This window comes from Capsicum annuum, chromosome 3, assembly GCF_002878395.1.
Source record: "Capsicum annuum cultivar UCD-10X-F1 chromosome 3, UCD10Xv1.1, whole genome shotgun sequence".
NCBI lineage: Eukaryota > Viridiplantae > Streptophyta > Magnoliopsida > Solanales > Solanaceae > Capsicum > Capsicum annuum.
Genome location: NC_061113.1, coordinates 1,068,066 through 1,080,745, shown reverse-complemented (window position 1 = coordinate 1,080,745; position 12,680 = coordinate 1,068,066). Strand labels below are relative to the sequence as shown.

At 37.6% G+C, this 12,680-nt stretch overlaps 1 pseudogene; it reads left to right on the top strand.

Moving 5' to 3' along the window:
- The first annotated feature begins 9,232 nt into the window (after nt 1-9,232).
- On the top strand, nt 9,233-12,674 carry LOC107865681 (annotated as a pseudogene).
- Nucleotides 12,675-12,680: the final 6 nt, after the last annotated feature.

The following is a 12,680-nucleotide window of genomic DNA, read 5'->3' as shown; positions in this document are numbered from 1 at the left end:
GTGATGTGCGGTATGTCCCAGACCTGAAGAGAAATCTTATTTTCTTGAGTACCCTTGATTCGAACAGTTATAGGTACACTGGTGAAGGTAGAGTCTTGAAGGTCAATAAAGGTTCTCTTATGGTGATGAAGGGACAGAGAAAGTCTGCAAATTTGTATGTCCTGCAAGGCTCTACTGTTACAGGTGATACAACTATTTCTACCTCCTTTCTATCAGAAAGTGATGTTGCTAAACTTTGGCATGTGTGCCTGGGGCATATGAGTGGAAATGGGATAGCTGAAATAAACCGGAGAGGAATTCTTGATGGGCAGAGTATTACGAAATTGGAGTTCTGTGAGTACTACATTTTTGGGAAGAAGAAGAGAGTCAGATTCACTAAAGGCATCCACTCAACTAAGGCACACTTAATTACATTCATTCTGATCTCTGAGGTCCTGCTAAGGTCCTGCTAGAGTACCTTCTAGAGGAGGCACTAATTACTTGTTGATTATTATTGATGACTATTCCAGAAAAGTTTGGGTGCTCTTTCTGAAGCAAAAGAATAATGTGTTGCCTATTTTCAAGGGGTGAAAGACTATGATTGATAGCAGGCAGGGAAGTAGGTAAAATGCCTTCGGACAGATAATGGTTTAGAGTTTTGTTCTAATGAATTTAATGGTTTGTGCAAGTTAGAAGGAATTGTGAAGAACTTGATAGTTCGTCATACTCCGCAGCAGAATGGTATGGCCGAACAAATGAATAGGACTATAATGGAGAAGGTGTGTTGTATACTCTCTAATGCTGGTTTACCCAAGTATTTTTGGGTTGAAGCTACTTCTACAGCTTGCCTTCTTATTAACCGCTCTTCCAAAGTCGTAATTGATAAAAAAAACTCCACAAGAAGTATGGTCTAGTACTCCCAGTAGTTATCCTAATTTGAGGATATTTTGATGTCTTGCGTATGCTCATATTGATAATGAAAAGTTGGAATCTAGTTCTGTCAAGTACTTATTTATGGGTTATAAGCCTGGTGTTAAAGGTTAGAAGCTTTGGTGTCCAAAAAGTAGAAAGATTATAATTAACAGGGATGTTGTGTTTGATGAAACTGTCATGCTTTGGGCTACCATCAAATCTAGTGCTTCACCCCAGATGAGCTTAGTGACATAAATCAGTAAAAGTCAAGCACCCATGTTGAATTACAGATTGGAGTAGAGTCTACACCAGTGTCTACTTCTCAGTCTAGCCTGGAGATACAGAGTGATACTATTTCTTCTTCACCACCAGTGGTGCCATAATATTCTATTGCTAAAGATAGGCATAGAAGAGATATTAGACTTCCTCAGAAGTATGCTAAAGCTGATTTGGTTGCTTATGCATTGATTGTAGAAAAAGTTATTAATTTCGGAGAAGATCCTTCTTCTTTATCGGAGGCAATTAGTTATGATGATTTTGGCCGATGGATGATTTATATGCAAGAGGAGATGGAATCACTTCATAAGAATGGCACATAAAATCTGGTGAGATTGCCTAAAGATAAGAAAGTTGTCTGTTGCAAGTGGGTATTCAAAAAGAAAGAAGGAACATTGGGAGTTGAAGATGCTAGGTACAAAGCAAGACTAGTTGCTAAAGGTTACAGTCAGGTTCCAGGTATTGACTTCACAGATGTGTTTTCTCCAGTTGTAAAGCATAGTTTGATTCGAGCATTGCTTGGTATTGTAGCCATGCATAATCTTGAGCTTGAGCAGTTGGATGTTAAAACTGCATTCTTACATGGAGAACTTGAGGAGGACATCTACAGTACCCCTCTGAACTATGACCAAAGTTGCTACGGCACACTCTAACTTTACAGCGATCCTATTACCATGAACTCAATTTAAGCATAATTTTGTCACCCTTTTGTGTTGATGTGGTATGCCACACTCCAACTTCACAGGGATCTTGTTGCCCCTGAACTCAATTTAAGCATATTTTCATCATCCCTTTGTGTTGATGTGGAACCTTTATAACATAAAATGGGACCCACGTCAAAGGTGCCACATCAGCTAAAAAGGTTGACAAAAGTATGCAAAAATTTTAGTGTAGCAGGGTATTAGAACCCCATGAAGTTGAAGTGTGTCGTAACAAATTTGATTATAGTTCAGAGGTACTAGATGCTTTTCTCTATAAAATTAGATCAATAAAGTGAGGATTTTAAAATAAAATCAGTGGAAATTACATTATTAGTTTATAGTGAATAATGTTATAATTATTAGTGAAACCTTTTATAAATTATTAGAGAAACCTTACTTACAGTAGCATGCGACAGTCATATTTTAATAGGTACCAAAATTTGTATTTTCGATTAAAATAATTGTAACACTCGTAGCATTCTTGACTTGATACCACTTATAGTAGCATGCATAGGGAATTTAAAGCCTGAAATTTTTCTAAGTGTTGAAAGAGTTAAGTCATATTTTAAGCTCCTAACGTCAATGATTTTTAATTTGGTCTTTCCGACCCTGAGACGTAGATTTATGAGTTATTACATGTTCGAGGGTGTAAAGGGCATGTCTCAGAAAAGTTTTGGATTTTTCGGACGAGTTTTAAGCCGTGTTTGGTTCACGAAAACAGTAAGTCATCGCGATTGCACCGCGTCGAAGTGCCTATGGCGATGAGCCCTCTGGCGCGTTGTAGTGGGCCACCAAATCGGGATTCAGTTGTGAACTAATTTTTGAAGGGCGATCTCGCCTTTTTCCCATATCCCCAATCGTCAGAATACGAGATTAAGTCGTATTTAGGGCATTATCTACCAAAGATTACTCAAATTATCTCTCAACAAAACCCTAACTCTTCCCAAAGATTAAGAATTCAACCTCTAAGTTAAAGATTTTCAAGAAAAGAGTCAAGATTAGGGTATCAATCTCCAAACTAAGGAACTTAAGGTACGTGGGACTATCTTAAACCTCATGGGCATGAATTTACTATTTTTAAACTAGTTTTAAAGAGCATATGTATTCATACAAAATTGATTTCAAGGTTGCTGATGAACATGCATGGAAACCTATGATATGATGAAGTAATGTAGAAATTGTGATATGGTGTTTTAAACTCGAATTATTTTCGTGTGACGATGGAATATCAATATTTGAGAAGTTAAATGAGAGCATGGGATATGTAATTCCCTCTTTTGCTATGAAATTCATTGAGTTTGCATGTTGTGAATTGATTGTATGAGCTGTTAAAAGCTTGAGTCTGTTGATGGACTGTTATGTACAAATTGCATTGTTTTTATGAGATGATGAAATGGTATTTTTACTTGTTTTTATAAGTAATCATGTTCCATTCGAGATGGCTTTAGATTGATTAAAAAGGATGACCACCGTAGATGAAGTGTTGAATAGAGATTTGGTTGGTTTTCAACTGTTTTAAAACATAAACTTTTGTCTGACTAGTAGATCCTTTGGGTAGTCAATAAATACCTTTTGAACTAAGAAAAAAAGGGTAGTAGAGAGGTTGTGATATGACTTGCTAGTCTGGGTATGACGATACCTTATTATGATGTGCCCGAAGCAGAATAAGAAAGAAATAACTTTTCGAAGAAGATATGTTTTAAAGTCTAAAATTGAGCTTAAGAGAGTTAGATGGTTGCCCGAAGAAGGAATGAGTTCAAACAACTCATTTTCCAAAATCGTGATTTGCCGACACAGGTTCATGTTGCCCTAAAAGGGGGGATTGCACGCTGGCGATGGCCCTATGGCGTAGTAGAGATATAGAGACTCCAACCCTTGTGGCAAACTCAATTTGGGGGCTTGGCCTCCAAGTCAAGAGAGGATTCCATATAGCCCATGGAATTACAGATTGTAGGGTGTACCATCTAGCTCAAAAGAGAATTAAATGGGGTAGCTTGACTCCAGAAAGTGCACTAGAGATAGGGGAAAAGGTGGCAGGTTTGGGGGCGCGGGAGTGCAGGGGGGATGTGGATGTTTGTGGGATAGAGCGGTCAGCTGCATCATGGAGACTGCTAGAGAAGTGTTGGGTGTTTCGAGGGGCCGAGCAGGTCAGTAGAAGGGGGACTGGTGGTGGAATGAAGAAGTAAAAAAAGAAAGTGGAGATTAAGAAGGGGGCATATGTTAAGTTTATTGAGAGTAAAGATAAAGAAGAGGAGCGGGTGAATAGGGAGGTTTACAAGGTAGATGGGAAAGAGGTTAAGTTAGCAATTTCAGCTGTCAAGTCTGCAGCATTCGAGAGCTTGTATCCTAGGTTATAGGAGAAATAAGGAGAAAAGAGGTTGTATAGGCTAGCAAAAGCTAGGGAGCGGAAGGTTTGTGACCTAGATCAAGTGAAGTGCATTAAGGGGGAGGATGGTAGTGTTCTGTTGGAGGATGTTCACATTAAGAAGAGATGGTAGGAGTACTTTCATAGACTTTTGAATGAGGAAGGGGAAAGAGGCCTTGTGTTAGGGGAGCTTGAGCATTCGAAGGAGAGCTGTGATTTTAGCTACTATAGGAATTTTAGGGTAGAGAAGGCCAAAGAGGCTATTCGTAAGATGCGGAGGGGTAGTGCGACGAGGCTGGATAAGATTTTGAAAGATTTTTGGAAGTATGTGGGTGGGGCAAGTCTAAGGTAGTTGACGAATTTGTTTAACAACATTTACAAGACAGCGAGAATGCCTAAGTCTTGGAAATAGAGTATGATGATTCCTCTTTATAAAAATAAGGGTGACATTCAAAGTTGCAACAACTATAGTGGTATTAAGCTATTGAGTCACATTATGAAGATTTGGAAGAGAGTGGTTAAGCGGAGATTGAGGAGGGTTGTATCTATTTTGGAGAATCAGTTTGGATTTATACTTGGTCACTCGATGATAGAGGCAATCCATTTGGTAAGGAGATTGGTGGAGCAGTATAGAGAAAGGAAGAAGAACTTACACTTGGTGTTCATCGACATGGAAAAGGCGTATGATAAGGTCCAAAGGGAGGCTCTTTGGAGGTGCTTAGAGGTGAGAGGGGTCCCCGATGGCGTACATTAGAGTTATTAAGGAAATGTATGATGGAGGAAAGACCAGGGTGAGGACGGTGGGAGGAGACTCAGACCACTTTCTGGTCGAGACAAGATTGCATCAGGGATCGACTCTTAGTTTGTTCCTATTTGCATTGGTGAAGGACGTGTTGACACGGAGTATTCAAGGTGAGGTGCCTTGGTGTATGCTATTTACGGATGATGTAGTGCTGATTGATGAGATGCAGAGGGGCGTGAACGACAAATTGGAGGTTTGGAGGCAAAACCTTGAGTCGAAGGGGTGTAGGTTGAGTAGGTCCAAGACGGAGTATTTAGAATGTAAGTTTAGTGACTTGAGGCAGGAGGATGATATAGTAGTGAGGTTGGACTCTCGGGATGTTTGTAAGTAAGATAGGTTTAAGTATCTTGGGTCTATGATCTAGGGGAATGATGAGATTGATGAGGATGTCACTAATCATATTGGAGCAAGTTGGACGAATTGGAGGCTCGCCTCGGGAGTGTTGTGTGATAAGAAAGTGCCCCTTAAGCTTAAAGACTTTCTATATAGTGGCAGTCCGTCCGGCCATGTTGTATGGCATGGAGTATTGACCAATCAAGCACTCCCATATCGAGAAATTGAAGGTGACAGAAATGAGGATGTTGCTTAGATGTGTAGGCTTACTAGAGGGGATAGGGTTAGGAATAAGATTATTCGGGAGAAGATGGGAGTGACATCAGTGGAGGACAAGATGTGGGAAGGAAGGTTAAGACGGTTTGGACATATGATGAGTAGAAATGCAGATGCCTCAGTTCGTAGGTGTGAGAGGCTAGCGTTAGATGGCTTCAGGAGGAATAGAGGTAGGCCGAAGAAAAGCTGGAGGGAGGTGATCAAACATGACATGGAACATTTGCAGCTTACTGGGGACATGGCCATAGATAGGAAGGTGTGGAGGTCGCGAATAAGGGTAGAAGGCTAGTGGGAGGGCGTGGATTGTAGCTAGCCAGTAGGAGAGATCTTGTGTAGCCGAGTTAGTAATTTTAGGACTGCGTTCATAGGTGTCTATGACTGTGAGTATTTGTTACTTATACGTGGGTGTCCCATTCATAATTTCTCAATTGTTATTTTCTTATTTTATGTTGAACTATCTCTCGTATTTTCGTATTTCTTTGATTTGCTTTTTATTATTCCTTGCGCCCTTTTCTGTTATGTAATCCATCTCCTTGTCTACGATTCTTTATCTTGAGCCATGGGTCTATCGGAAACAGCCTCTCTACTTCTTCGGAGGTAGCGGTATGGACTACGTATATCTTACCCTCCCCAGACCCCACTTTGTGGGAACACACTGGGTTTGTTGTTGTTGTTGTTGTTGTGTTTTGAAAGTTATCAGATTAGACCATGTGTTTTCAAACGTTTTATATTGATACGTTTATGAAATACTCTCACCTATGTTGTATAAAAATATATTTTATTTTTGGATTGTTCTACGTACCAGTACATTTGTATTGACTCCCTATATTTCAAGATCTGAGGCTCAGTCTCGGGGTCCCGCTAAGCAGTAGATTGGTTTTTCGGACATTTGAAGTTGGTGAGCCTCCCATGTTTCGAAAGTCCTTGTGTCATGTTACGTTTTCATTTGGTTTTAGTTCATCGTCCGACCGGTGGCCTTGTCCCAGTTTCAGACAGATGTTATTTCCAGTTTTGATAGAGATTTCTCAGACGTGTTAAATGTCTTTGAATGTTTATGAACTCATATTGTATTGTTTAGTTGATGAAGTTAGATGACCATGTTTCTGTTTTGTATTTTTCCGCATCTTTATCGTATATGAATTATGCATATGATCACCAGTTAGAAGGGCTCTCGAGCCTTCATGGATCGGGATGCCCGTTGCGGCAAGGGCCTCGGTTTGGGCCGTGAAAATAATCATGAAAGCTAACTAGGCTGAATAAGATGATTTTCGAAAGATAAAATAAAGTTGAGTGACTTTGTTGGCTAATTACTATAAGTTGAGTGTCCATGCGGACATTCATGTAATAACGACGGTTGCTTTATTAATTTACTGTTACATTTCTTTTACTTTATATATTCTTTTTAACCGGATTCTAAATTTAATACATGTATGTATAGAATAGATTTCTTAAGAAAATACACTTTTTGAGCAAAAGCTACTGTATTCGACCGAATCAGCATATGGATTTCTACCTCTGGCACTGATCACACATCTTTAATTAGTTAAAACCATAAAATTTGAAAGTCAACTTTCTTATATTTCCAAGTATATATACAATCAAATTGACACGTAAAATAAAATGGACGGAATAATAAATAATGATAGGTCAATGGGCAACTATTGCTTTATTTTGTTAACTAATTAAATTAAAAATTGTGGTATGGTAACAGCAGCCGCGTGATCATTCGTATTATTTGCTTTAGTCAAAATACTTGGAGTAGACCTGTTAAATATATTTAGTTATATATCAATTGGGGAAAAAAATACAATTAAGGATCAAAATTGTTAATCATGACTTTTTCAGCTTATATAGATTATAAATATTAAGTGCTTTTACTTGGACAATGTTGCTTCATGGAACATAGTGGTGAGTAGTTTCTCTCTAGAAAATGCTCTAATTAACGGAGCTTTTACTATTTTCTTTTCTTAATCAGCTTTTCTCTTGATTTTTTTTTTTTTTTGTAGTGTTCAATAATTATTCTTGTAATTAGAGAGAACAACAAGCAGAGGGGGGAATTAATCAGTATGTACAGGTGAAAAAGGTACACTATTTTGACTTTTTTTTATTATTAATAATAATTATTTTCTATGTTGTTTGTCGCTTTTAGTTGAAAAAAAGTTTTGCAGGAATATACAAGAATTAACGTTATCTTTTTCTTTTTGGTAAATAAGAAATTTTACTATCAATTAAAAAAAGAGCTAGGATATTAATCTCATCTTTAATCTACATATTAGGAAAAGTATGGAGACCAATTCAATGTTTAATTACTTTCTTAAACTTTATATGAAATCAAAATAGTTCAAACAAATTAAATGAAGTGAAAACATACCTGCACAAAAAGGTCTTGTTCAAATGAGTGATAATTAGATAAAAAGTTATTCCAAAACAAAAAATAAATATAAGAAAGGTAAGCATTAAGCATACCTAAAAGGAGATTCTAATTCTTAGTAATAATAAGCGGGGATAAGCAGGCAGCAGTTCAGCATGCTTGATTGTGTTGTCTGCTTGAACTACTTCAACGGTGACTTTATTATATGTGTTGCTTGCTTTAGCTACTTCAACCGTATTTTTGCTATATCACTCCTAATTAATTTTTATAAGTCATTTATATATTAGATAATTAATAATATTTAATAAAAATAAATAGACATTTCTGACATGTACAGTTCAACTATTGCAATCATAACTTTACTATATCACAAGGCAGCACAAGCTGACATGACGACTTGTTACCTTATCTCTTTTATTATTAGTTTGAAAGTCATTTAAGTATAAACAAGTTAATAATATTTAATAAAAAAAATAAAATAAACATAAAATGATAAATTAATTGTTGATGTTTCAAATTAACTTGACGTCTTATATATATATGAGGCCTATTTAAATTAATATTAAAAATACTTGTGAAAAAAAAAAGTTAAGTGTGACCTCAATAAAGGACAAGATACAGGAAACGACAATGAGATGGTTGGGGGATGTGCAAAGGTGATGCATGGATGTCCAAGGTGTGAGAGATTGGTTATAGATGGTTTCAAGAGGAGTAGAAATAGGCCAAAGAAGTATTGGAGAGAACGGAGAAGTGATTAGACTGGACGTGACACAACTTCTACTGACCTTAGATATAAAGTTATGGAGGGCACAAATTAGGGTAAAAGGTTAGTTAGATAGTTGAGCATTATCTCGCTTGTTCTTATTTAATATTAGCTATTCTAGGAAATTGTATTTCTCTTATAGTTTCTTGTCCTTTGAGTTTGGTTATTACTTTTTAGTTTTTACATTATGATTATCAACGTATCCTGTAGTGACTAATGTTTAGGATGATTTGCCATGTTGTCCGTAGTATTTGCCATGACTGTCTTCATTTCCATTATTTCTTTCTTTATACTGTTTTGAACTGTTTATTTCTTGAGCCCTAGGTCTACTGTAAACAACCACTCTACCTCTAAGGTAGTAGTACGATCTGCGTAAACTCTACCCTCCTAGACCCTATTTTGCTCTTTCTATTGAGTTTTGATCTGACAATTTTCCTTTTTCATCAAAGGAAGTATGGCGGATGTTGCATTACTAGTAGCAGTGGAGATCCTGGTTCCAATAATATAGGAAACTTGGAAGTTGATTGATGGTGGAAAAGATGATTCTGCACATGAACTACTGGGAGAACTTAATCGTTTAAAGGCCTTCTTACAGGATGCTGCAAAATATCGTCAAAGCAACAGCGAACAGTGGAAAACTTTGTCAAGGAAATCCAAGTTATGGTATATAAAGCGGAGGGTCTCATTGATAAGCTCACAGTTGAGGCAAAGCTGCACCAAGAAAAAAATAAACTTATGCAGATTATGGACATTGAATATCACAAAACCGTTGGGGATCTTACAGTAGACATCAGAACAGCGCTTGAACAGGTGAAGAAGATTCGCGAAGATAATCCGCAGGCTTTCCAGGCAAAGCCAATCCTAGATTATCACCCAGAAGTTGTTGCCTCGGGCACACAGGTAATACCCAGAAACACTACTTATGCCACTTTTTTTAACAATTTTTTTTAGCAGAAAAAACCACCACCAAGATAGTCCTTTCCTGTTTTAGAAATTGTTAGGAAGAAAAGTTCGTCTCTTTATACAAAAAGTGTCCAATGTAGGACCTATACATATGATATGTAGGATTCCTTCTTGTGTTGCAAAGAGATGGCCTCAAAGAAGAAGGTTTCATGTTTCACCAATGAAGTTAATATCTCAAAAGGTCACTTGTCGTTGGGAATTTATCTAGCAAAGTCCTTGAACTTTATTTTGTATCAATAAAATTACTCAACTTAGGCCTTTGTATAAATAAAATCACTTAACATGATTTTATCATAACAAAAAAACTCTGACATGACAAAATAAATTATTTTTATGCCATTTAAAACTTGACCCACAAATAAATAAAATTAATGAAAACTCATTAAGGAGTTACCAAACTTAATTGGTGAAAGAAATATTATGGTATTACTGTATGTTTAAACTTACATTATATCATGATGAGTTTTTTCCTTCCACAAAAAAAAAAAAAAAAAAGAGAAGAGAGTAGCAAAGTAACCTTTTGAGAGTGCTAAACATTTAGCCCTGCTGTTGGTACAGATGCCAACGTAAGTACCGAAATCATATTACCTTCTCTCATCTTTTAATCATCTTAATAGGATACTTTGTTGGAAGAAAATGAAGTTGCCAGCTTTGAAGAGGAAGCAAAAATAGTGATCAAACGACTTGCCAAAGGAACCAGTGATTTAGATGTTATCCCTGTGGTGGGCTTCCCTGGACTTGGCAAAACCACACTGGCTAAAAAAATCTCAAAAGATCCTCAGATTTCCTTTGAGTTTTTCCTGACCATTTGGGTTAATGTAGGCCCGCAATACAAACTGAAGGGCATCTTTCTTAAGATTCTGAAAGCGTTAAAGAAACAAACTACAGAATATGAACCATGAATGTGCGGGAATTGGCCAAGATAATACGTGAATCCATTGAAAAAGGAGGCAAATGTCTCGTTGTTTTGGACGACAGACGTTGTGGATTCCTTCATGAATGTTTTCCCGAGAAACAGCCAAGGCCACCGAATCATGATCACCACTCGTGACGGACGTATTGGTAGATATGCCAATGCTAATCCTCACATGTTGAAATTTCTGACAAACGAGGAAAGTTTCCAATTGTTGGAAAATAGAGTTTTTGGCAGTAATGTCCGAAGTTGTCCTGAAGAGTTAGTAGTACATGGAGAAAGTATCGCAAAACAATGTAGTGGAGTGCCACTTGGAGTAGAGTTAATTTCAGGAGTTCTAAGAGGTCGCACCAGACAAAGTGAGTGGAAAATGGTCGAGGACAATGTACGAGAACTCCTTATAAATATAAATGACCCAAAAAGCTGCTTGAAATTTGTGGAAATGAGTTATGGTCATCTACCTGAAGATATGAAGGCGTGCTTCCTATATTGTGGTGTCTTTCCACAAGGTTTTGAAATCCCAGCTTGGAAGTTAATTGGCTTATGGATTTCCGAGGGACAGATAAGCTCTAACTTAAAGGGCAGCCCTGAGGATATAGCAGAGTATTACTTGAACGACCTTATCAACAGGAACTTAGTAATAGTAGTGCAGAAAAGGATTAACGGTCAAGTAAAAACATGCCGTCTTCATAACATGTTGCACCATTTCTGCAAGATGGTGGGTAATAATGGAGGTCTTTTCCAAGAAGTATGTGAAAAAAAAGATCAGACTGGTCTTTCTATACCAGATCTAGATACATCTCGTCGATTGTGTATACAACTTTCTCTTTTGAAAGATTTTATCTCCACAGAACCATCTTCTGAGCATGTTAGGTCTTTTTTATGTTTTCCCAGAAAACAAAAAGAAAGTGAGCGGCTTAGTAACATTCAACTAATCCACAAAGTATTTCCACTGATTAGGGTCTTGGATGTTGAATCCCTTGAATTTAGTTTCACGAAGTGTTTCGTAAAGCTATTTCATTTGAGGTACATCTCTATCTCAGTTCAAAGCAATGCCCTTCCGACGTTTTTTGGTAAGTTTTGTAATTTACAAACTCTTATAATTAATACAAAGGCGCCCACCATTGAAATAAAAGCAGAAATATGGAACATGCTACGGTTGAGGCATTTGCACACCAATGTCCCTACAAAATTGCCATCCCTTACTACCCAGAAAGCATATGAATCTTCTTTCCTACAAACTCTATCTAAAGTATTACCAGAAAGTGGCAGCGAAGACGTGCTCACAAGGGCTTGTAATCTCAGAAAAGTTAGTATTCAAGGGCAAATGGCTGATTTCCTTGAAACTGACAAGGGTGGGTTCAACAACTTTCAAAAGTTAAAGTGCCTGGAGCAATTGAAACTGTTGAATGAAGAAGTCAGCTCCATGAGCAAAGTTATTCAACTTCCTCCAGTGTTCGTCAGGTTTCTACACAAATTGAAGAAGTTAACTTTGTCAAATACAAGGTTTTCTTGGAGTGAGGTGAATAGTTTGGGGAAGTTGGAATGCCTTGAGGTCCTAAAGCTAAAAGAAAATGCATTTAGTGGGATGATATGGGATTCAGAAATTGGAGGCTTTAGCCGACTCAAGGTATTGTGGATGAAAGGGCAGACCTTAATTCCTGGAACGTTGCAGGTCGTCAATTTCAAAGTCTTAAGTACCTTGTGATTAAATCCTGCAACAAGCTTGAGGCTGTACCAGTTGAGTTGGCTGATGTACGTGACCTTCAAGAGATGACGCTGGAGAACACAAAAAAGGCTATCAACTCTGCCAAAGAGATCCAACGGAGGAAGCAAGAGATACATCAGGAACACATGACAGAAATCAAAGACAAGAAAAAAGAGACTGAAACTATGGAGAGTTTCAAATTCAAGCTCACTATATTCCCTCCCGAAATGGCTGATTGCACCTCCATGCAGTGAAGTTACGAGAAGGTTAGTTGAGAGCCCATAGTATTGATCCGCTTCATCACCATGTGTAACACCC